Consider the following 26,375-nt stretch of genomic DNA (forward strand, 5'->3'; position numbering starts at 1 on the left):
GAAACCGTGATTGTTCTTTAGGCTGACTGAAATCTAAGGTGGCAGAAATTATGTCAGCGATTACCTTGGTCAGTACCTTGTAGACGACTGACATTAAGCTGATTGGCTTGTAATTTTTCTAGTACATGTCACCTTCATGTCACGCTTTGGCGTATCTTAGAGGAATTCCGCAAGCAACAACATACCTAAACTGAACTTACACACAACATGAGGAGTTTCAAGCGTTTCTACACCAACAAAAAAAAACATGCTTTCGAAGAACGTCCCGGGAGGAAAGAGAACAGGCCGTCGATTATATAACGCAGATATATTATGTACAGCTAACCGATCAATGCACATCCATCTTGCCGCCTCGTGTAGTCATCTTCCTCTAGGAATGCTCCGATGAGCCCGGTAGTAGCCTCATCCTCGTCGTCCTCGAAAGTTCCAACAGATGCCAATATTTGTTTTGTATGTTTGGTGTCAGTGTCAGTAAGCACAGATATTTTGGTGATGATATCATAAGTAAATATTTTAATTATTCTACCGTACAGTTGTCGTTCTTTATTGCGTAAAATGCGTACTGGCCTACCATGTTGGAGCATTTAATAAAATCTTCTAAACATTTCTCGCCAACACATTCGGGATCTTTAACGCGTACTTCACACCAAGGCTTATTTTTCCGATTGCCTGAAAGTAAAAAAATCATATATTTCGCTTTTTCAGGAACATTTCGTCCACAAAAAGGCGATACAGAGGCCTGGTCTGTGTCTGCATCATTCAAAAAACAATTGTGGTCTGGGATTTATTGCTTCCCAGTTTTTGAACCACTAAAAAAATTCTTTTTTCTGAAGCACAAAACGTTCACGAAGCCGAATTTCTGAACTATAATGAAAGCTACATTATCACATAACATAGGCCTATCTCCTGGATAGACAATTGTCCCTGAAAGATATGTCAAGTTATTTGTAGTAAAAAAATGTGGTCGTTCATTGTACTTCCGATTGGTTCTCAAAATGCCAAATATCATGGTGCGATGTGTATTAGCACTCCAGAACATGTACTTACAGTTCCTTAATATGGTAGCAGAAGCTACGTTTAATGGGATGAAGTATTGGGACCAGTATCAGCTTTTGTATATCGGAGATTCCGCCGAGAACTGCATCACTGTCCCACCTAGCTAACGCCTTACCGATAGCGAACGAGAGATAACGAAGTGTGCCAGGCACTGACGTCATATTGCCGACAGTAAAAGGGATGGTGTGTGAGAAACAGCTGCAGTGCCGCACACACAGGCTTGAAAGAGAAGAAGCTGTAAGGTGAAGCGTCTTAATTTGACCTCTCCAATTATGTTGAGCTAAAGAGGAAGAAAAACAAAAGCGAAACAATTCAAACGTGCTTCCTAAGTGAAGACAAACTTGATAAATACAGGTAGGGTAAATACTTAACCTTTCGAAACCAAACTACCGTACGCAAGCACACTTGGGTACCTAAATAAATGTTGGTGTCTTCGCAACACAGATAGCCATTGAAGGGTCTGCGCACAAATAAACGGAAACGAGCTCTTAGTGAGTGTTTCTAAAAAGCCATCATCTCATTACCAATTCAATTATCAGAAAACAACCAACTGCGATCACAAATATGTTCACAATAATGTAACACGCTGGTATTTAAGTGTAATCATCACTGGTCAGTAAGGCCTATCACTTACGTTCCAGATTTGCTAATGAAAGCAGTTTTCCAAATATCTTTTTTCTCGACGATCATAGAAAGATTTTCTCATCTGCTGTTGGAACTTGCAACAAACTCGGATTTTGAAATAGGCTATCGATTTATTGTTTATAAGGCCTCTTGGTCCAACACTGTGCTTGGCAACCACGGCAGCATTCTTGTTTAACACAACAAACCCACAGTAAATTGGCGGGTTTAGCAAGGTTATTAAAGAAAGAATAAAGCCACATTCAAGAAAGGAAATGTTCTAGGGTTAAGCAAGCGTACATTTGCACGAGAGGACGCCATTAGGCTGCGCCATCACCGTGTGTAGAAGAAAATTATAGACAATGAACCGAACCAATTGCTACAACGATTATTATAGTTTCTCGGAACGCTATATTCTAGGGTGTGCTCACTGATTTTGCCTGTTCTGAAATGTTTTTGTCGTTACGCCTTGTATTGCCGCTGTTTTCGCGAAAATTTGTATCATATATTTTTAATAATTCTTTTTTTGACACTGTTAATGGCAGGTCTACAGAAATGTGTTCACTCATTTTATGTAAATGTTGTGGAGATTTTTAAACCATATGGCTAAAGCAGAAGTGGCCACTGTTATTACGAGTAATGCTTTGTGCACAGCTATTGTTACACCATCACTAATAAAACTGTGTTTGCCGATAAGTACTGCAATACACAAAGAATGTACACCGTGACATGAAGAGGGTGTATTTGCAGTTGGTTACATGCAAAAAGGATCGAAAACAAGTATACTACACAAAAAGTGCGCAGGTTGTCCTAGTAGTGTAGGGCTCCGGAAACAGCAGGGATGCAGTCCCAGTCTCTTTATCAGAGATCCGGTTGTTGCACCTCACGTGGATTTCCGAACTTGGTGCTGAACGTTCGCGACGACTGGCAGCTCCGGATTGTTTCGTACGCAGCCTTTCACATTTCTCCGAGTGGGGAATCTATTAGCCTGCCTAAGGACCCGCCTCAAGCAGCTTTGCGAACTAGGCATCTGTAGTGCGTACTCGGCGTCTGTGCTGCCTACTTAAGGCGCAAAAGTACGTGAAATGGCGAGTACCAGAGTGCGCGAGAGATCAAGCCACCAACGATGGGGAGGCGGAGAGAGAGATAACTTTATTTCTGACGAGGCTCAGTCCTAGCGGGTGTCCCTCAGGTGAGGGAGGCGCGCCAGGTAATCCTGAGCCCTAGTGGCGGTCAGGAGCTGTATCTCGGGCGAGGAGCTCCCGGTCACCTCCAGCCAGGTAGTGGGAGGGTTGGGTAAACGGAGCGGGGGTAAAGAGGGGCATTCCCAAATAGCGTGTGGCGTGGTATCTCGAGCGCCACATGCCGGGAGAGTGTTGCCGAAGGTAGAGCTTGCCTACACCGGCTGTTCCTCAATAGTCGCAAGCTCACGTGCAGTTGGCATTTTTTGTATTTCTTAGCAGCGCATGCCTGGCGGACGGCGGGGGATCCTCACAAGGCGGACATTCACGTGCGCTCGGCTGGGCTTAGTTTTCTGGTAACGTTCGATACCGGAACTAGAAGCAGAACAAGCTCTGCTGTCAAAAAAGTCAAGCCAATGGAATGTTCAACAGATGTTGTGGTTTCCCAGATATTGCCGTTCAGGCGCAAACAGCGGATCGACGAAGAGCTCTCTTCCTCCTTTGCAGGTGAACAGCACAAGAGAAGCTTAATATATCTCCCGGAAAATATTATCTTTTGCACGACAGGGTAATGTAATGTGCGAAGCAGCTTTACACTTCTTTATACCTTTGTGCTTGGCATGATTTATAGGAGAAGTAACTTTCTGCAAAGGCACCACATGGGTGTTCTGTAAGAAAATAAAACCTTGTAAACTACACTGTGAAAACACGCCGGATATGTGTTTGTATGTCGGATTTAACCAAAGTGTTAGTTGTAGCGCACATGCATTTTAAGCCTTCACACAGCCCACCGGGTTATCTGATGCTGTGCGAAAAGCTAATTTTTATGCTGGCACCCACAGATGTAATTCTCTGTGACGCGTCCTGAACATCCTCCACTTGTGTGATATATTAGCGTTGGCTGGTTGCGTTATTAGACATTTCTCCGTGGGCCGTTTTTTTGACACCTCTGCCACCAATCTAGAATCGGGAACCCGTGGTCCTCTAGTTTGTAGGAATGGTTGTGGAGACTTTACTCTTTAGAGGGGGCCACAGTGTCGCGATTTTTTGCGAGTGGTATTACTAGTAAGACATTTCATCGATTTTGTGAGGCGTGAGATGCAGAATATCACGAATCATTATAGCAGCAGTACGTTCTGCGCTGGCCATAGAGGTTTATTCTAATATATACTAGCGGAAAATCTGGCGCGGCAGTCGTGGGCGCCGTGGGCGCGGCCATTGCAGCTAGCCATAATCTTCGTCTGCTTGACTTAACTAGCCTCAACGTTTTTTTATGTCTCAAATCCCAGATAAAAAATATAGGGTAGCCATTCTTTCCTGTTCATCTTGCGCGAAGATTTAAATAATCACTTATACGTAAATGCGTTCCGAGCTTTTATGTTACAATTAAAAAAATTTATATTTCGGTGCAGTATTATTGTTGCTTTTTTTGCAGCCAGATTGAAATTTCCAGGCTGTTCTTGAGCCATGCCAAGGACAAATTGATAGTTCTGGTGGTACACGAAGTTACGTTCGAATTATCGCGACTCGCCTAGGCAGTGTAGCCAGATTTTCTCCTGCATATATTAGTATGAAACTCTATAGCGCTGACTTCCCAGCCACTAGCTTGTCTTGTTTTTTTGCTTACATTTATTGTGGTATTTGTGCTGCTTGTAGTATATAGTCAAGGCCACTTATGGTGGCGGCAGTAACACACATGCTCGGATTCAAAGAACGAACCGGGCATGGCGCATGCATTGAGGCAATTATTTTGTACCACATATCATGAAGTGCCGTAAGAGTGCAACTCTGCTACAGGGAACAATCAACCAACGACCGATCGCGCCTAGCAATCTCAATCCAAATTCGATCGGCTGTCTCAAACGCGAAGCGTCTATTGAACTGCGCGGAAATTACCCTTTGTATCAGAAGTGACTGCTGCCAGAAGACGAAAACCAGAGGAAAAGCTATGTAAACAAAACAGAACGTCGTCGACGTGGATTCAATGTTCTACCACCCTTCCCCCCCCCCCTTGCTGCACCATCGTCCCCTGCCGGACTGAAGGAGGACACGAACAGAAGAGGTTGCAAGCTAAATGCGTGCCTTCCAGGTGATATCCGCGGCCGCGTCAGTGCGCCTTCATGCGTGCCCCGTCTTCACGCGGAGAAAATGCTCATTACACCTATAACAAACGTCGCATATAACAAACAAAATCAGCGTGATCTTCGAGTTTGTTATAGATGGGCAAGACTATAGACGTTTCGGCTTCATTTAAAATGAGGTTTGTGTCTGGCTTTTTCAAGTCAACGTGTATGACTTTTGTGTTGTTTGTGTTTGTGTTCGAACGCCACACGCGCATATTGATTGAACGATATTTTGCCAGATAGAACAAAGTTGGCATGAACAAGTTTAAATTAGACTGTACCAACGAGGAATCATTGCGGTAAAAGAAAATATAACTGAATGATACAGAATATATACTTTAACGCTCCACATTTTTTCCCAGTATTACGAAAATTACAGTTGAGCCTACAATGCTGGGCGAACACAAAATACCGGCATACCATTTCAATTGCAAGAGAGTCATTTACTTTTTCGGAGCCTCGTGTTATGTCGGTGAACAGTGCAGCAACGAAGTCACCCCTGCCGATGCTTGTACGTGCCCCTTCAATAACATTCATCAGGTTGGTTGCAACAGATGTACTTTTGTACTAATGTATACTAAAAATAGGTTACATATCTTCATAGACAATAAAAAATGACAGATGGTGCAATAAAATAAATTTGCACATGCTTAACAGACATGCATGATGGTATGTTGAAATTCATGGTAGCGAAATCTTAAATTGGTAGTTTTTATTCTTACCAGTATTATCCTGGTGGTAAAAAACGCCGCAGCTTAAATCCTCACTCAGGAATCGTAGAAACTCGATGCATCCAGCTTGTTGTGTGTATGCTGTGAAGTTAGGGCACAGAATTGTTATTTATGTCTCCTGAATGGTACTGCACACACATAAAACGAAGGGCCGATTTGACCAAAAGAACACCTAGTAATCATAGTAACTTGTGATTAAAATGTAAACGTCATTTTAAGGTTGTGATCGTTCTTTGAGAAAGCTTACGTATTCGTTTACATAAAAGCGAAAAACACGGTAGCATTTATGAGTTCACGTAATTTTTTTTTGCAAAAGAGATTTCAATGAAATTGTAATAAAGAGTTATCGTTCTGTGTATCCTAATTTTTGCATAGCAAGTATTTCAAAAATTTCCAATACCCCATACCGACATGGGTACATGACCCCACTTGCGCCACTTTTACGTCGCAGTCCACTTCTTGATTCAGTTCAAGCACCACTACAATCATTTGAGAAAATCTTTGCAGGGAATTCAAAAAAGACATGTATTCACTATATTTTAAGTCCACTATTACTCAATGGTGCAAGTTCAAAAAATAGGTTAGGTAGGTTGGCTTAGAGAATATCCAAAAAACGCCTCTCTCTGTGGTTTGGACTGAGACGATGAACCTGATAAAATAAATAAAATGCCGTATTATAACTTTAGGTTTCTATTTTTCGGGGAGCTTGTGCTAAAGCACGGTGTTCCTTACGCATATCTTACGACGCGGCATTCTTATGTAATCGAAGCACTTGAACTCATACAAATAAATGAAGGTGTAACTGAAATAATATAAGCTATTGAATGTAAACCCTTAACGCAGTTATGGTCACGTTTTTGAGTCCCATCAGCACGCACTTGTTCTAAGTGTGACGATTGGAAGTGGAGCTCGACACAGGTATCTTTCATGGAAATCCAGGCGCCACCGACCTGTTCGTTAGGAGTACATTAGTTTTGAATAAACCCGAAGATACGTACTGGCTGCAGGCTTCTCTTTTACAACCGGTAAATGCCGAAGGTCGTAAGCAATGCTAGATAGCCCCCTTAAAGCTAGAAACACCACCTCCCAGCGAAGAGAAGATTGGGACTGAAAGCTCTGCCTTGATTTTGTCATCGTCAACGAGGTTCCGCCTTCATACTAAATTTCCTGCACTAACTTTGAAGTTAACAATGTGTACTGTCGTACGGATCAGCTCTCACAATGGCACAAAATCAAACAGTACTTGAATGTTAGTATTGACAGCACAGAGTGAAAGAAAAGTACAACCTTAAAAAATATTGACACATGCGTTGCCCTGCTTCGTTCTGCATGTGAACGTCTCAGCTTCATCACGTTCTGCACCTCTCCAAAGAACTGCAGCAAATGCCTTAGCCAATTATATCGTAGGAAATCAAAAGCATGGGAGCAATTTGACATCGCAAGTTGAAGGCTTAGGACTGACGATATTCACGCACAATTACCGTTTAGCAGTTGTTTCTACGCAACATGTGCAAGCTACGCGTCATGGCTCTTCGGATTACACAATGCATCACCGGCGATCAAACAGAAATTGAATACTTCGATGCAAGAGCACAGTTTCATATTTCCAGTTTTAACGTAAAAGCAATTTTCGCGCGCGTTTCTCGTGTGTTTTATTGCACGCGTTCCACTGACCAACGACTGGAGATAAGTGAAAGCTTCATGTTTGTTTCTCACCTAATGAACTTCATACTACTAACAGCGCATTCTGTACTTTTGGTTCGCCTACTGCCCCGACTAAAACAGACGGCTTTGACAGGGCTTAAATTTGCTTTACCACCCTGCCGACCTCCTTTGTATATAGATGTCATAATTTTCCGAAGGTTTGCGCGTGCATTCGACCCACAAATCCGCAATAGGCTGTGACTGAGTCTACTTACTCAGTTGCGTAGTTGTTTGCAATTCCACTTTGCCGAGGATGATATGAAAGGTCCATCCCACCAACTATTATATATTTAGTTTATTCAAAATAAATATATAATACCGGACACGTAAAAGCAAAATAATTAGGCGTGACGCCTGCTGTTCTCCCCTTTAGGCTATGCCTAACAATGCATAAAATGTATATTCATCTTTGTTACGGGGCTTCTTCGTGGAAAAGGATAACATGGAGGCAAAGCGCAAGCCATCTGGAGAGTTGAATAATTGTATCGCGTACATGCCGCTGGAAACCAAAAACCTTGCTGTTCTAAATGATTGAAAGTATTTAGAGTCATCTTCAGTAATTCAGGAATTCAAAATTTTTGTTGCAATATTTGTTGAAACGTGTATTTTTAGAAAGTAGACCCAAAAAACTCCCCGCATTTCCCTGAGGGGAGGAATGTGAAAGTGCGAATGCGCGAGTTGAATTTCCGCGGTTCGGTAATGTTCGCGAAAGAGAGATCACACACACACAACTACAAAGAAAGAAAGATGCATTTATTCACAGACACCTATTTGTGTTGTCGTTGTACTTGATTGCTAGAGCGGATCTCAGCTTTCAAATTTCGTGTCGGGTGCATTAGCCCTTCTCACGCCCGATTCCTGGCCAATCCCCCACTCCTGGCCAGGCAGCGCGCGCCCATCTCCCCCCGTTGCTAGGGAAGACGACGAGCGCGCGCACCCGCAGCTTTTGCTATGCGGACTACGGCGGCGGACGATTCAGGCTCGCTTAAGAAGTGCATTCGCACTTAAAACTATGTGCAAAAATGTTTGTAAATAGTGCGTAAATAGGTTGTTAACAAGTCAAGAAGAATTCACTGGATAGTTTGCGGTACTTCCGGCAATGACAACCACGTTTTTTGGAACTAGCAGAAAGCACCTTTATGGTATTTTCAGTACTTCCCTCTAGAATTACCCCGCATGTTGGGATCTAATCTCTGCAGTGACATTGGTGGAAATACAAAAAAACAACCTCAAAACACCTCTTGAGTGTCTATCCCAGACGCCAGAGACTAGTTCCGCGGTTCCAGTGTTGTAGAAACACCCATCTCAAGTTCTTAAAACATGCCTGAAAACTCCGCACTTCATTTTTCTGCGCGGATGGAGTGGCGATGTCACCTCACATTGCTGTCATTGTTCTAACACTTTTTACGTGGAGACTCTATTGGGTGATTCGTGCTGCCTTCGGTGATGCTGATGGTGTCCTTCCCCAAAACGTCTGCCTCACTGCCCCTTCCCTTATTCCTGATCTTGAACTGGCGGCCATCAACTCCTCCTGCAACCTAGTTGGTGCCGAAACACGACTTACTCCGAGCCAATCACAGGCCCTACTTCCCTTCATAGAAACGCTAGGTTAGGTTAGCGGCCTCAGCGCGCTTCGTTTTTGGAAGAAGACGGCTAATTAAAAAGAGAGTAATTAAAGTAAACAAAAACCGCTTAGCACGACTTTGTCAACTGTAATGGAGCTAATTCCCAGATAAATTGAAAAAACCCGCAAAAAAGGGCATATTAACAACACACAGTTGAAATTAAAAGAAAAACGCGCCATTATCCCGCAGTCGCTACCCTCGTGATGAAGCCCTCGGTTAACGAAACTCAAATGATCATACATTCAAACCCAAGCAAACGCATTCGTTCGTGCCAGGCAACCCGTAGGAGGGTAGAGATGGGATTCCCCGGGGCAAAAATTCTGGTTGGTCCAGGGTTGGGTAGTTCCTTTGACTGATTTTATAAGGGATTAGTTTAAGATTACACCGATTCGACGCGATTTGTATGCACCATTGCTTCCGGTAGTAGGAGGCGGTACTCTCCAGACTGTTGGGTGTACCATTTCCCCTAAAATTTGAAAACTCCACTTTTCAGTGCACATGTATACGGATGTCTCTTGTGGCGTATTTGTCGAAATTTTCATGAATGCAGAAAATACAAAAGGCGGAATATTATGGCCTACAATAAAGCGAGAACGTGCCGCAATGCAGTGAAATTGGTCACAAAAAATTGTGTGCCATGTCAGCCTCTGTGCCGCACGCCTGTGTTTTAGGAATGCTTTTTGACGGGCCAAAAACATATGCACCTACGGCGCATATACATACGTAACCGCAACACATTATAGGGATGAACATTGCCGCATAGGTGATAGGTAACTTGTACGTTACAGAAGCGTCTCTTTATTTGAGACTAAGGGACGCTGTATTGCGCGATTGTTTCATTTCTATATTCATTTATTTTGTGACAACTCTGCGCGTTGATTAGGCCCACCTTATTCTTTGATCTACATGTGGTCGATAGGGCTTTGCCCTAGGACTGAATACATGGCGCTTAGAAGAGACATCGTGGTACGCAGGGGCAAAAAAACTGGCCGCATTGACATTTTGTCTCTGTGTAGACATTTCTGATGGAAAACAATGAAAGTGCAACGTTTGCGGTTGAAATGCGAAGACTGAGTTAACAGTAGAGCTGTTCGTCTTCACAAGGAATTTCTTTGGTCTGACCATCTTAGAGGTTGATTTGACACGGATGCCACTGAGTGCAGTCCGTCTCTAAGAGCCTGACGGACGCTATGCTTGGGGAATCAATAACAGCAGGTAATTGTCGCCGCGTGCCTCCCAGGTTAATAATCTTGCTAAGTCGCGATGTTCACACACCTGCCCCTTGATACATTCGCCCCTCGCCTCTGTTCCTCCCACTTCATTGGCAAGCATTTTGCTCCTCTTCGTTTTTCTGCAGCATGTATTGAGCGATGGCAGGCACGGACGGAACTCAAGCTTAAGCAACTCCAATGTTGAAAACAGAGCTGTTTCCAAGTAGAGATCTCTAGAAGTCGTAGCTTTCCGCTTGAAAACAAACTAAAACCATAGGCCCAAATTCCCACTGCTAAAGTATAACAACCCAAACTGCAAAATTCGAAGCTAAAATCAACTTCAAGTGAGCCAAAGTCACGCTAACGCCCGTGCTAAGAACACAAAGGAAATGCTGAGCGCTGAAATGCGAGAATAGCTCAATCGAGTATACACCGGTTTCTTAAGCTGAGGAACCCTTCTTCGATTTCGACCACGGAAAGAATTTGTTTGTCTGTTTTGTGAACTCCCTACAAATGCAAGTTCATTCCTAGCCGCGTCAATATTTTTCGTCACAATTCTTGACTGAGAATGCCCTTCCTCTCCACTTTTTGGCGCCGGGTCTGTAGTGATGCAGGCACTCATGGAAGACAAGCTATCACAGTTCCGCTGCAAAAATTACAGATCGTGTAACTAAAAAGAACACAAAGTCTTGTTTGAAAGCATCTTCATGTACTGTTTATAAAGCATTGTCCAATGCGATCCAATGCGTTGTCTTTTATGTCGGCACAGGTCTGTCAATACGCGGAAATCCTGTGTTTCAAAGTCAGTATACCAGGTTTACAATAAGTTTGAGTGCATTTGCGTGTCCGTGATTTTAGTGCTTTGGCTGCAAATTTTTGATTCATAAATTTTGCGATTGCTTCGTGATTCGTCCACGAGGGATTGAATGTGGCATTGCACAGCAGTTTATGGATATGCTACAACTTGGTTTTAGATCACTTCAGTGGAAGAGAAACAAATATCTGATGCGGGGTATGCGCTGTCGCTTAGTTGTACTTTTTGACAGCTATGTCTTCCCGCGGGCATGATACAGAAGCTTTATATAAAATAAGCAGAGTTACAGATGTTTTAAACGGGTTGTTTTTTTATTGCATAAATGAAAGCCTAACGTAGGGCAAATTCCCTACATTTAGCGCTAACGTTTGTCAGCTCTCAAGCGCAGCTTCACGATGCGCCAAGCAGCGTAACGTTCATTAGACATTGGCTGCGCTTCGTGGGGAGTTTGTCAGTGCTATGTCTCCAAGAGGGATTCGTCATCTTCATCAGGTCCACATCCATTGTTCCGGTGGTGATTTCTAAATTAAATATACGACGGGGACGGGGAGGGCGGAAGGGGGGCTCATCTGTTAACATTCCTATGGGACACACTACTTCAGGACCAACTGGCTTAAAAAACCTTCGTGCGCCAACACGAAAATGTTTACGAATACTTAACAGTGTTTACAACAGCATAGTTGCCTCTTGTCGAGATATATCCCTTCTGCAATGAATTAAAAATAGCCCTCTTGCTTGCTTGACATCTTGTGCCATCTAGGGACAGCCGCATATACCAAAAAGCGTTTTTTTATCTCAGTAAAGCAGATATGAATACAAAAGCACATTAAAACGTTAGATGCATTTATAATATTTTTAAAACCTTTCGTATTCAAACACGACGCTTTTTCAGCCCGTGAGTAATAAATTAGTAACTCCCCTAGGGTTGTGATCAGATTAGTTTCACTTAAAACGCCTATTTTCGATCAATTAGATCAATCGGCCGAAGCTGTTTAAGAGTCGCGTTTTTATAGAACAGTCATCATTCTCCGTCGGAGCTTTGCATTAGGCATCTTTGTGACGAATTCCATGCGTATGAATGTTTCTCTCAAAAACCTTTGTTGTGCTTTGTCTCCAGCTTCGGCTTGTTATATTTGCTGAATGTTTTAATTGGTGGCAATGGTTAATTTTTGTAAAACGCCCAAACAATATCTTGTACGCTCCAACTTACCACCAACCAAACGGTCTAAAAACGAAGCTTCTGTAGCGGCACCTAAAGTCAAAAGTTGGGATTTTTATTAGAGGGTTTATGCCCGACACGCAGCGCTTAGTGGAAGCAGAGGTGACCATAGCAACGCAATGAATGTAGCTAGAAACTATCAAAACTACAGCGTCGAAAAGTCCGTGTATTCTGAGCGGTATTACTTTCCTGCCAGAAACATTGGCGTCGGTAGCAACCAGCGAATTGCCGATATTGTTCGCGCGTAGTGCAGTTGGTAAGCCTCGACATTAAACAAAATTATTCTTTAGTTTTGCAATTGAGGTGTATATTAGAACTCCCTTGAGTTCTGGTTTGTACACCAAGAACGCCACAAGCCTAGGCATTACGTTATGAAAACACACTCAACTGCGGTTTGGACATGCTTGTTTAAATGTGCCAATGGATTCGGGTCGGAAACATGGAGCGACTGGGTAAGCCATCAGGTAGCAATGCTTTCGCTCATATTCAAGAAAACTACCCTGTTTATCGAGGTTTTCACAATTGTTTATATTAGGTCATAAATAGTTTAGAAATTAGGGAAATATTTGCGTGTATAAAGGGAGTAAATTCCAAGCTGTTACGAGCGAAGAGGCAGCGACGTTTATTTACAATCGTGATCACAAAATACCAAGGGAAGCTAATGCCGCTCACGTTCGGTCGTCCACCATTTCTTCTGCTAGAGGTTCCCCATCCTGCTGAATGTAGTTGCCATTATCGGCATTCAGGGAAGTCTATAAATGAGGGTACAAATCTCCCTCAGCGCTAATAAAGTCCGCTTGGCGCGTCAGTTGGTTTCGCCGGGATGAACCCCCGTGAAACATTTACTCTTTGTGTGAGAGCGATTTTCGTCAGTCAGCCCGTACAGGACGTTGGGTTAGAATCTGATGTGTTCGCTTGCTTAGGCATTTGGTCTGTGGGTGATAGGGTGTGGAGCGCCGACATAACTTCTCAGGCACGAAAAAAGGCGAGCAGTTTGTGACATAATCCGCGCTTGCGCAGTGGCGTCGAAACGTACACCAAGCCTCCCGGTTTGTAAGAAATGTCCCGGTGGTAGCAATCATGACACCACTTTGAAGACCCTTTTGAGGTCAGAATGCCGAGACGGGCATGTCCATGGGATTCTTGTGCAGGCAAAGAATGTCAGCTATAACCCGGCTACATGGTCGCGGAAAGGGAGTAGGGTATCGAGAGCACTGGGATACAAAGGAGGGTAGAGGAGGAACAAAGGGCTGTAGCCAGCCGGCTTGTAATTCGCGGTGTTATACATATTGGTTATAAACGGCAAGATGGCATCCGAGGTTTTTTCGTAAGAAGCGGCGCACATGAGCAGCATGTTAGGGTCCGATGTGTGCGCTCGGTGAGGCCATTTGACTGCAGGTGATAGGTTGTGGAACGGCAACTGTATGTAGCATAAAGACGAAAAAGTTCATCGATAATAACCACAGTAAACTGCCGTCCTCGGTCACTGATAATGATACGAGGAGGCCCATGACGAACCACAGTGCAACTGCGGACAAATATCGCTGTTGCCGAATCTATTACGAACGGTAAGGCAGAGGTCTCGGCGCAAAGCAAAAGGTAATCGATGCCTTCGGCAATAAAGCTGTTGCCACACGAAAACGGGTGGGATGGTCCCAGTAGGTCTATATTGACTTTTTTCAAAAAGTACGGGACCTCAATTTACGGGGTGGCATTGACCGGAATTAGCAGCGTTTATACGTTGCCAAGGTGAGCACTTGGACACATACCATTCGGTAGTTTCGCTCATTGGGTCAGTAAAAGCACCTCTGTAAGCGATGTAGTGTGCATACAAGTCCGATATGACCAGTGTTAACATCATGATGTACGACTTTGAGAACCGAGGTGCACATGTTTGGCGACACCACAAGCAGATGAGAGGTCTAGAGAATAGTATTTATAAAGTGTATTCTCACACATGCAAAACCGTTTTGTACACCTTGGGTCACTATCTGATGCAAAAAATAGCTCTAGAGTGTGATCGTTTTCTTAACGTCTTAATCTATGCACGCCAAGGAACACCGGCTCAACAGAAACAAGATGCACGTCATTGGCATCGGTATCACTCAGACGAGAGAGACTTTTTAGCGTCATCGTGTTATCGACTGATCTAAAGATACTAGTAAAAATATGTTCTTGAAGACGCCTCACCGAGCGCGCAAGCCAAGCAACACACGGATTTTGCCGATTGAGCAGCGATCATAGCGGTTGATTATCTTTGACTATTGTGAATGCACAGGTACATGTGCGAAGGCGTTCACATGCAAAATATTTTGGTAGCGAAAACAAAGCAAAATGCCTTGGTAGCGAAAACAAATGCGGACAGTGATGTTCTCTCAACACGTAATTACACTCACACTTGCTGAGGGAGCGATTGTTATAGGCAAGGATATCTTGTTTGCCGCAACTGCGATGCAGGAGCACGGCATATACGCCAGCACCACTCGCATCCGTGTAAATTTCAGTCGCGGCGGAAGCTTCAAAGTGGAGAAGTACCGGTCGGGTTGTTCAGAGGATCTTTAACAGGCAATGAGCGGATTCAGACGCTGGCGTCCAGTGAAACGGCACATCTTCCTGCAGCTAAACGCTCCGTGGCGAGGCTATGACACAACCAGAAATAAAGATAAGAAAACACGAACATTGTCACAGAAAGTTGCGTAGTTTATAGGAAGGCATTAAAGGCTAAAACGAGAAAAGGCTTCAATATTTTTTGCATGAGGTGGATTACCATTTCTCTCTATGAGAAGACCGAGTACTAGGGTTTCTAGATCTCTAAAAAGGCACTTTTGAAAGGTTAGCATCAATTGCGCTCTTTCGCTTTTGTCAAGTAAAATAAGAACGCCATTGTTACGCTGTTTTAACGTCCCAACAAAAATCACGACGCCATCCAGGTAGCCTATGCAAACGTTCCACACTAAACCAGGGAAAAGGATGTCCATAAATTGCTCAAAAGTCGCAGGTGCGTTACAAAGACCGAACTGCTTTACGTTTAATTCATGAAGCCCGTCTGGCGCTAAAAAGGCAGTCTTTTTTGTGGTCGCCCAGGTGAGCAGGGATTTCAGAATAACCTGATCGTCAGTCGATTGACGAAAAGTAGGAAGCGGAGTTTAGGTAGTCGACGGCATCTTCAATACATGGAAGTGGAACACATCTCGGTGAGGGCGTTCAATTTGGGATAATGAACACAGTACCTCAGCGAATCGTGTTTTTTTCTAACCAAAGTTACCAGATCTGCCCATTGACCGCTGAATATAGTATGACACCCTTCGCTACCATGTCTTCAAATTGTTCATTGATTAACTTGCGTTCTGAGAGGCTGACTCGGTAGGGCTTCTGTCGACTTGGTTGCGCGCTCCCGGTGTTGATGGAGTAAACAGTGTGAGAGGGTGGACTCGGGGATGGATTTTGCCTACTTGAGAAGCCGAATACTGATTGCACACATAGCAATGACGTCAAGAACATCAGTATATTCTCAGAAGAACAGACTTTGCTTGATCTTGTGTAAAAACTACGAGTCGTCGGGGAACGCTGCGCCGATTGGTTATTGTGTTCGCTTAAAACAGCTACTGAATTTCTCAGGTATTCGTCCACATGGACGATTTTCAACCCTCATAATATGCCCATCTTCTGAGGGGAGTTTTTTTATTGCCCACAGCGCAGAACGCCCTTGGTCAAGGGGGAAGAATGAAGAAGAGCCAAGAAGAACGATGTTCTTCTTAACGCAGGACATGCTGACACCCTCAATAGTAGCGGTGGATTTGTTACGAGTAGCTCTTGGTGCCCCTTGGTGTCACTAATGCAGCGCAGAGTCCCAGAATAAGCCCTCCAATACTGGAAATGTCCGTTACCTTGCGCATTGACAGTCCTCCGCCAGCGCCGAAAAGAGAAGCCATTGACGTATATTTTACAACTTTTAAAATCAAGGGTTGCCGCGCACTGTGCCATAAAGTCTATACCCTTAATCACGTTATGGGTGGACATAGGGAGCACGGGAAACAAAGTTCTAAATTTGTGCCCACCGAAGCGACATTGGGAGAGCAAACAACGGGCCGACGCAAATATTCACGCCTGCACCAAAAAAATGTACCGGACGACACCAGTGGACCATCGCTTTGCATTCAAGTTTATTTTAAAAGCTCAGCATATAAGAGAAGCACATGACTCAGTGTGCACTACTTCCTATGCAGGAATGTCGTCAATAACCAGTTCATCTTTCTTTTTTTTGCAACAGTACAGGAGGAGACATTGTATAAGCCCTGAATGACGGCTTCACACCGTTCGACCACGTGAACTAGCTTTCCTGAGGTGGCGGACAGCGTCGTGGCTACCGAGAACGGTGGCGGAGAGGCGGTGTTACTCTTCGGTCGGTGGTTGGACACCCTGTCCGCGGAGGTTCAGGTGGGGAAGGAAAGCTTCTGGGAGACCGGCTAGGTGGCAAGTGGAAGTCATTCTAGTAATAGTCAGCGTTAGAAAGAGGAAACGAGTGATGGCGGGCTATATCGTGGACAATGCCGGCTTCGTCTACAATATCGGGAGAGGTGCCCAATCATGCCGCAACCACTACACACTCGACGTTTGCGATCTTTCTACAACGTACTTTCTCGGTTGTAGTTGTGAAATCCGGAGCTGCTGTAGCACTCGGCAAAGCGCCGATGCGAAGTCACGTTTTGCGGATGAATTGGCCGGTTCCTACGTGCGGCCCACTCTTATACTCTTGGTTTGAAGCATGCGGAATCATGGCAGGTGAACCCTCGTTCGTCACAGCGGGGGCTTACGGGTGAATAGCAGGTGATATGGGATTTGCGATCCACGTCACCTGTATACCGCACCCTAAGAATTACCATTAGGTGGTGTCCCTAAGGCACGTTAACTCTTTTCGCACAGTACGGCGTATGGTTTGAGCCATGTCAGTTTACAAATCGCATCCACAGATTGAGATGGTCATCAAAATCTAAGCGTACAAAGTTTTGGAACGATGCTTCATATCGCCAGGTTAAATAAATGTGGACAGCATCGCAAGATATCTGTGCCCGTGTTTAAATTATCCCGGCCAATAAAAAATTTCCAAGCATCTTCCACAAGGCCTGTCCGCAAGAGGCCAACTTTATCCTCATCACACATCCGCGAACCCAGGATCCTGCGGAGATTGGACACGTTCCTGAAAATACATCGTGCAAATTGTCCCGCGAATCGGAGCCGGTGAAATAATGTTTGTTCTGCTCGTTTTTTTTTCAAGTAGAATTGCCAAACCGGCCTTTGATCTGCTCAACAAATTGGTCCCAGCTCGTCAGTTTCTTCTTTATGGTTTTAAAACCATACTAAAGCAGTACCCTCCAGGCAGAATGAAACAAAGGGCGCCATTTTTCGATTACAGCTACTCACGGATTTGGGCCAGTCATTTCCGTCTTGGGCAGCTCTGCCATCAAATGAACGTGGCCCTCTGCCATGCGTTCACCTTTCAGTAGGCGACAGCAGCTGAGGCTACTGTTTTCGTTCATGATAGGAGGTGGTGGAGGGAGTCAAGCCACCCATCTGCTTCAACACGATTCCTCAGCTTCGGTGTTGACGTACAGCCAATGACTCAGCGAGGTTTATTTACACGCGGGATCACAAAACACCCGTGGAAACAACGGCCGCGCAGAGCTCACTCTTCCCGTTTTTCTTCTCTCAGTCGAGTCCTATTTTGCTGGATGTCGGCATTCGGGCAAGTGTATATACGTTTATAACAATACAAGACTGCTCGTCTTGTGTGAAACAAATGCGCCAAGAGGACAGGGCGAATAGAAAAAGACACACAACACAACGCTGTATGGAGCGTCTTTTTCTGTTTGTCGTGTCCTTTTAGCGCAATCTTATTTCCATCATGTCAGACCAACTAGACCGACAGATTCCTTGGGTCATATGTTGCACCCCTCCCAGCACTAAAACTACCGATTGCTCTCTAAATAAGCCTTGCGCTGCTGAGCCGGAGGTCGCTGGTTCGATTCCCGGCTTGGGCAGCCGCTTTTCTGATGGAGAGAAAAAGCAAAAAACGCCTGCATGTAGGAGCTTTCGCCGAACGTTACCGATCCCCAGGTGGTCAAAATAATCTGGAGCCCTCCACTACAGCGCGCCTCATCGCCTGCGTTGCGTCGGCGCGTTAAATCCTAGAATCAATCAATACTCTATAAAGAAAGATACGTTAATCCGAAAATGTTCTGAAATGTTCTGAAATCTTCTTTTTATAATACAAAAATACCTCATGCAATTGAGAAAGTAGTGGTTCTTACAAACGCCGACTGAATAAACAGTACAGATCGCGGAAAACGTTGTGTAACCACTGTTGCCAATATTATGACCTTAATGTTTCATTTCCCTTTTTCGCTTCGAACGCAAGCACGGTAGTCTCATCTCATATACAGTAATCCGTCATTATAAAGAAAGCGCTTTATTCGGTGTATCACTTTATTCAGGTACCAGTTCAGACGAATGCATTTTAGTCCGCATTACCCAAAGCGCCCAAAGATCTGCACCCGTTTAGATTGAACTGGCGAGTAGAGGTGTCGCCGAGCAGCAAGTCAGGCTGTCAAGATGGCGGGTCAACGCAAGCTGGTGTTTCCCTGGTAATTTTCTCGAACCCGTCTTGCTCGATTCGCGCCATCACACTTTAGCCGAATGGTCCAAATGCTTATTAGGTTCATAGAATTTGGTTCCTAGAATATTGGTCAGTCAAGTGGACGCAACGGTGCGCGAACAGCGACGCTTGAACCATAGTACTAGCAGTGTCGCCGACAACGGGGACCGCGAAAGTCTTGTTTACTAGCTTCCCGGCTGTTGTGGTTTATGAAGCCTACCGAGTTCTACGGATACACGGCTCGATCCAAAGAATGGCCAACTGCTTTTCAGAATTAACAGTTGCTACAGCGACCGGAAGGTCGGCAACTACAGGTGATCGCTTTCGAATTTGTGACTGCAAACACAAACGTGGTAGTGCAATCGATTGATCAGGGCATCATTGAAACCAAACGAAATCTGTACCGCATCGCTATTTTGCAGAGCATGCTCATAACGTACGCGTCAGCAACAGCTACAACGCTGATTTGCTTGGGGCGCTATAATTGTTTACCTTTTCAATAAAAAAAATTCGCAACTTCGAAGGGCTGCAGCTGCTGTACGCACGCCGGCTATTTCCGCACCGTTGCCAACCACCCTGACCATTACCAGAATGACGAATATGGAATTTGCAGCGATCTGTACTAGGCTGTTCATAAAATTGCTGGCCAAAATATAGAAAGTGACTTTGATACGTTTGCATTTGTGGAGACTGCGGCTTCCGTGGTTGCTCCAGGGACAGATGCGGAGATGCGTGACACTGTGGTTGATGGCCCGACAAGCACAAAGAGAAGGAGGACGAAAAGCCACGTGAAGTGACGACGACGGTGCAGAGGCGGGACTACCTACGCCTGCTGCGAAATAAAGTTGAATGTATGGGCAGCCGTCGAGGCATCGTGCAATGCTTGGTCAAATTGGAGCAGGGACCGCTTTTCTCGAGAGATCACTTGTATCGATACACCGCTTATAACAAAAATGTTTGCTATCCCGCTGGTTTCGTTATAACGAGAGAATACGGTATTTTTCTCATACTGCTTGAATAAAGGCAGAATATAGTTGCGCGTAAAAATTTTTAGTTTACTCGATATAACCTTGCCAGTTGCTACGTACATACGATTTAAGGGTGAAATCAAGAATCTTTTTTGCGTGCAAGAAGATGTTGCGCTAACAACATCGCGGTAAGCCTTGATAATTGTAACATCTTGTAAATAGGCATTGGAACAAAATTAGGGTGTAGGTTTGAGATACTGGCGTTAAAATGCTTTTGTTTGGCTGCCATAACATTGTACGTTAGTCATGGTAGTACCTAAATTCTTTCAATATATTAGTAAAGACCAATAGATGCCATTTATTTGGCGGAATTTAAAAGAAACTTAAAAGGAATTTAGTGGTCTGAACCTAAGGATACTGCTTTAGGTTGGCTTCTCAAAAAATGCGCAGAATAAGAATACCCTAATCTATAAGTAAGGTCGTTGAAGAGATGTCAAGTGGGCTGCATTATTTTTTACGCTACAATATTGTGCCAAAGCGTGACTTTGGCATAGTTGGGTGCACATAACACCTTAGGTAACACCGCAAAAAACGTGGGCAGAGAGAGGGCAAACAGACACGGGCACTGACGAGCAAGTGGTTCAATTTTATTAGAGTTGGCATTATATTGAAGAAGGAAACAACGTAATCATACGCCAGAGCGGAGAATAAAAGCGCGACAAACCAAGCTCAAGAAGCGCGGTAGGCAATTATATGCAATAAAACAAACAAACATTCTTTTAATCTGCCCAGATACGCAATCTCCCGCTCGAAGAGCTCACCCGAACTCACGCACACCTCACCGTTAATGCTTATAACTGAAGCCTCGAAGATTTTGCGAGATCGGGTGTCAGGGTACCGTTTAAAATGCGCGTTTTGTTGAGCTTGGGGTAGCAACCTTTGCAATTCTTGCTTTGTAAGGCAAGATTGCTCCCAGTTCCTTTGCGCATGTTATATCCGTGCTGACGAAGACGGTCGTTAACGCCCCTGCCAGTCGGGCCCACATTGAGCCGCCTGCACGAATGCAGGATCTCCTATACTGTACAGTCTACGCATTTAACATACATTTTTTCGTGCTTCGTCGCACACTTACCCATGGAATCCTTTCCATCATTGACCATGACGCACAAGGTAATGATGGAAAGGTCAGTGATGAAATATTGTACTTTTCGAAGCCTCACGCAATGAAGAATTTGAATTTTGGCTAATTCTTTTCTACCAGTTATTGCCTTACCAATAGGACTACTCTTGTTTAGTTGAGAGTTTTCCAAGAGAACAGTGCTCCTGGCATACTGTTTCTGGGGCCCGAAAGAAAATTTTTGCCAAGGGTAATTACCACTAGGGCTAAGCACAAATAATTATATGACGGCAAAAATTAGGCGCCACCAGTTCTGAGACGAATGCGTGAACCAGCAAACGTAATGTTGTGACTGATTAGAATAAAAGCTCTACAATAGATGCGTAAAAGTGTACTTACCAGTATATACCGTCATGTAAGTTCCAGGTTTAACCACTACATTTGGCATACCAACCAAATCTTGTTCCATACTGAAATATTATGCCGTCAATTATTAAATTGGTTTTACAGTAATTTTAAAATCCACCTACTAACACTGTTACTAAATACAACTTCTTTACGGTGTTCCTTAAAATTACTATGCATTCTTGAAAGTTGTGTTGCAATAGCGTGGTTTTTACCTGCTGCCCAATGGGCAACATTTATCCCACGTGGCTCGGAGTGCCCTACTGCATAACAGGAATTTTCTCATTCACAACAACTGATGTCCTGACGATGCTCACGTATTTCCTTCTCCCATGGTAAGAACGCATGTCAGTTGCGAAATAGTAAGTTTAAAATGTCTCTAAGAACTTGCATGCTGCTCGTTATATCAGGATTCATACTTACGTTTTTCGACGTTTTATGTAGCTTCGCCTAAATGCTACGGACGCCTTTGGTTCCGAGTAGTCTGTATTGTTTATAGAATCAATCAGGCATTTTTTGCGGAGGCCGTTGGGTTCGGAAGTCAGTGAAGTGTATATCGTCTCATTGGCTTGTTTGTAAAACTGGAAATATATAAAACCTATCAACAGTATGTGGTTGCCAAACCTTCCTCAAAACAATATGTGCTGAATAGTTATTACAAAACAGCGTTATGACAATATTACCAAAATAGTTGGAAACTTAAGAGGTCCTCATATAAAAACGCCATAAAACAATATTGCATAGGTTATACACACATGGTTTGCGACAGTTGCTCATTTACCTTGTAAACTAGCATTTGTTTATTGATGACTGTGTTGTACCCTTTAGAAATAAAGTCATGGGCCTTTTAAAGTTCCCAGTTTTAAAGTGTTTTGGTGTATAATAATAGAAGAGTTATTTATTAGTAATACACAGCAACCAATCATTTGTGCTTCTGGATATTTTTAACTTTTTATCAATACTGTAGGTCTTCTGCAGACCCATACAGGGAGCAGACGTACAACACTCCAGGTATTCAATTATATACCAAGTAAAAAAAAAAAAACAATTACTTTGGGACGATAAGGGGAACAGCGGAACAATTTCAATAGCGCGTACATAAATAGTCCTTGCATACTCTTCGCATACACGAGGAGAAAAAAATTGCTAGAAACCGCAATCTGGGCAAAAACATATGTACAAAAAAGTACAATGTAACACTGCAAGACACGTTTTGCGCTATCACAACACAAAAAGGAAAACATAACTACACAGGCTCCGTTACCGTGTACAGGATATACAAAACTTGAAAATTTTTGATCCCACATATGTACAATGAAACGTTTGCTTTGGCATGCCTTTAAAACAATGAACTTGCGTGTGCTACTTTTTTAAGTGCTATTGCGCTAAGTTAGATGGGTTTTTTGTTCGGAACAAACAATTCTTTTGGCTGATACATGGTGAACCAGCAGCAGTTGTGGAAATAGGAGTTTAGCACTGAAGCATGACAGCTTATAGTGCGCGCACCATCGACATTATGCTGCACAAGCCGTTGAAGACACGTTTTTGGTTTGCGAATGGCGAAGTTAGTGTCTTAGGTCAAAGAAACAGTTTCTTCTAATGGTTATAACTTCGCAAACCCAGGCCCCGTGGGGACTGAAACAACCGCATATCGAAGAAGTGGTTATTCTGCGTTTGCATTGCAGTTCCCCATTCAATGCGAATTTGACCCCAGTGCTCGCACCGAAACCGCTAGGGTGTGCTAATTAAGAATGTCCTACCACCAGGAACATCTTTCGACAGCACAAAACCGATGCTGAACACTCAACCAACCGAGCTTACAATTAGAAGTTGACCATTTTCTACCGTATGGCTGGAACCCTTCAAAGACATCGCTTACGTGAAACTTACTGTTTTCAATCTCTGCTTTTGAGTGCCTTCGGCCGCCTTGGGCTTCCTTATTGGACTGCACGGAGTTCCCGTTTTAAGTGCAAATGGATTTCTTAAGCGACCCTGAACCTGCGTCCACCGGCGATGTCCGCGCTCGTGCGAATGCTCGTGCCTGGCCGCTGACATGGCACATTCCCACGTGGGGGATTGGCCAGGAATCTCCTCGTCTTCCTTGGCAACGGGGGGAGATGGGCGCGCGCTGCCTGGCCGCTGACATGGCACATACCCACGTGGGGGATTGGCCAAGAATCAGGCGGGAGAAGGGCTAATGCACCTGCTTAAAGGAGTACTGACACGAAATTTCAAAGCTGAGATCCGCTCTAGCAATCAAGTACAACGACAACACAAATAGGTGTCTGTGAATAAATGCATCTTTCTTTCTTTGTAGTTGTGTGTGTGTGTGTGATCTCTCTTTCGCGAACATTACCGAACCGCGCAAATTAAACTCGTGCATTCGCACTTTCACATTCTTTCCCTCGGGGAAATGCGGGGAATTTTAGTTGGAAGTCTTCCTTCAGTGCACACTATGGTTGCGATAAACAAATGCCATCTTTTCTATAAGTTCGCAACCTCTGCCTTACCTTAACTGGCAACTTTCAGGGCGTTTTATAGAGGCGTTTTTTGTGTCATAAAGAAAAGCAGAAACTAATAAAAAGCATTGAAAGGGCCATGCGTGTCTTCTTTCCTTTTGTAAGGTAGAATATCGCTAAAGCCAATAAAATGCGCCCGTAACGTCTTGTTACAACCGCCATACAAATAATCGTTTTTTTTCTTGCTGGTCTTGTTATGGCGCTTTCACGTTAGATGTCGTTTCTTAATGGGCGTCGGGGGCACAACTCAGAGTAAAGTGCGTGTTCACTACTTCCACAGGCGAGGGTGGATACACAAATTTAATTCTACGGACAGTAGGACTGACGAGCAAAGAGAAGTTCAAACAATAAACCATAACCTACGATAGCATCATGTGTAAAACAGAGCTGCTTTTTGGGATTCAGTCATCAGTGCAGCTAACTAACAAGATCATGCTAGGCTGCCATGCGGAACTGCGTTAAACAACAGAGGCCATGCTTTTGGTGCGTCGAGGAGGACTTCGAATTATTTAAATTCCAGGCCTGTTGTAATCGTGCTGGGCACAAAAGAACCAGTGGCGATCGCAAGGAGCAAGAATAGCTTCATCTGAAAAGTGGGGTGGTTGCTCGCTAAAATGCGCTCGCAACGCGATGGCGACGAAACAAAATGGAAAACACATCCTCAATTTCCTAACGCTGCACCAGTCAGCGAGTTCTTGTACATTTACTGCATCGTCATGTTCACTCAGATTAACCACAAAATTCCCTGCTTTTCTATGCAATCCTTATCCACCTGTAACTGAATTTGTTCGCCACCATTTTCACTTCGAATTCTATAGCTGCTCACTTCATTCCGCAACATCTCCAACTGCTTTCGGGAGTTACCGGGTTTGGAGAAATGGCGTGAGACCGGCTCGTCGAAAACAGAAGGTTGTGAGCCCCGTTTCAGTTGGACATCGTGGCAGCGTGTGCAAGCGCCGATCTTTTACGCATTCTCCTCTCTCTCTTGCTGGCGGCTGCTTACGGACTGACTATGTACACAAATAGACGCGAGACCCTTGTCGACATGCTGTAATACACACGCAATAATAAGGAAACGTCGTTGTAAAGTCTTGGAGACATCATCAATGGGTTTTTTTAAAGAAATATTGTATAGAGAGCCTGCATAATTTCTGTTAAAGGAGTTCAGTGTGCTGCTAGAAAACAACAATGACTCCTACAGCGAGTTTTTGATTGGACCCAGAGCCACATAAAAATTTTGACCGTGTCTCCTCCTTATTTTGTGAATGTCGTGGGAAGATTTACTGTGCTGCCGCTCCTGCAAAGTTAATGCCTCTCTTGTTTTTACGACAACCCCTCACTCTCATCACCTCCGATTTCGCTCGTGCTGCGACAAACACAGTTGAGGTTTGCTTAAGACTATTCAGTTTTGCCGTATTACACTGATCTCGCCATGTATTGGCAACTTTTGATACTGTTGAACTTTTTTGAATGTCGCCCCCAGTGGCGCTGTGAAGGCTAGTTCTGTTTTTCGATCACATATATGCTTTTCAAAGCCGTATTTCTAATTCACTTTTCCCAAATATCATCCACCACGTATCTGTAATAAAACATCCGCCAATATTACTTATGTATTCGAAGTTTTGCATCAAACCTGCTTAAAAGTTTTACACAACTTTATTAAGAGTAAACGTTGCTTCCAGACTTGGTAGTTTGGCAGTGGTTTTTCTCTGCGAAGTTGTCGTTCCTAAATTTTTTTACGTTTTGTCTCGTTGGCTGAATCTAAGGACAGACAGACAGACAGACATGCAGACAGACAGAAAGACAGAAAGACAGAGGGACAGACAGAAAGAAAGACAGGAACAGATGTCACTTTCGGGCTGCCCAAGAACGATTATCTTCTTCATAAGTTATATGCAGTATTTGAAGCATTGAGAACTAATTTTGACATCGAATCGACGCCAACACATAACGAGATGATGTGACTGTTGATATACTCATTTCGTCTATCGGTTCTCATTTGTACTTTCGTCTTGTACTTTCGGATCTTGTAATTTCGGATTAAGTTAAAAAGGAACACGAATCTTGAAAAGCCCTTTTATCGTTTCACTAGTTTGTAAACGTCACATCTGCTAATACGATTTCATGTGGTAATGCTCTAAAGTACAGTTATATTCCCCTGTAGTAATCAGTCACTCAACAGGTTTGTTTACTGGTCAACGGCGGCGAGATTGACTTCCCATATTCATGGCCTTCTGCTGGCGCCTTTGTCTCTTCAATCAGAATAACAATATGGACTCTGCGGTTCAGGAGGGTAGACATAAAACTTGAAAAAAGGCCCTAATTCAGGTTGGCTAATCCCCACGTTGGACGAGACCTGTACGTGACAACAGTTGGTAAGCGCTACATGGCAATCAAATATAAAAAGATGTTTACCCAGAAAGGAATTT

The 26,375-nt window shown here is 43.9% G+C and overlaps 1 long non-coding RNA gene across 1 annotated transcript in view; it reads right to left on the bottom strand.

Annotated features, from left to right (window-relative positions):
* Nucleotides 1–504: 504 nt before the first annotated feature.
* Nucleotides 505–26,375, bottom strand: part of LOC144141855 (uncharacterized) — a 35,204-nt gene continuing 9,333 nt past the window's right edge. Inside the window, exons 2-5 of the long non-coding RNA XR_013316718.1 lie at nt 21,851–22,008; nt 21,422–21,492; nt 5,704–5,793; nt 505–669 (exon numbers count right to left, since the gene is read on the bottom strand). This is a non-coding gene — a long non-coding RNA (uncharacterized LOC144141855). The remainder of the gene's footprint in view (nt 670–5,703; nt 5,794–21,421; nt 21,493–21,850; nt 22,009–26,375) is intronic.

The sequence above is a fragment of the Haemaphysalis longicornis genome, unplaced genomic scaffold, assembly GCF_048455015.1.
Source record: "Haemaphysalis longicornis isolate Haplotype H1 unplaced genomic scaffold, Haemaphysalis longicornis Haplotype H1 scaffold_6, whole genome shotgun sequence".
Lineage (NCBI taxonomy): Eukaryota > Metazoa > Arthropoda > Arachnida > Ixodida > Ixodidae > Haemaphysalis > Haemaphysalis longicornis.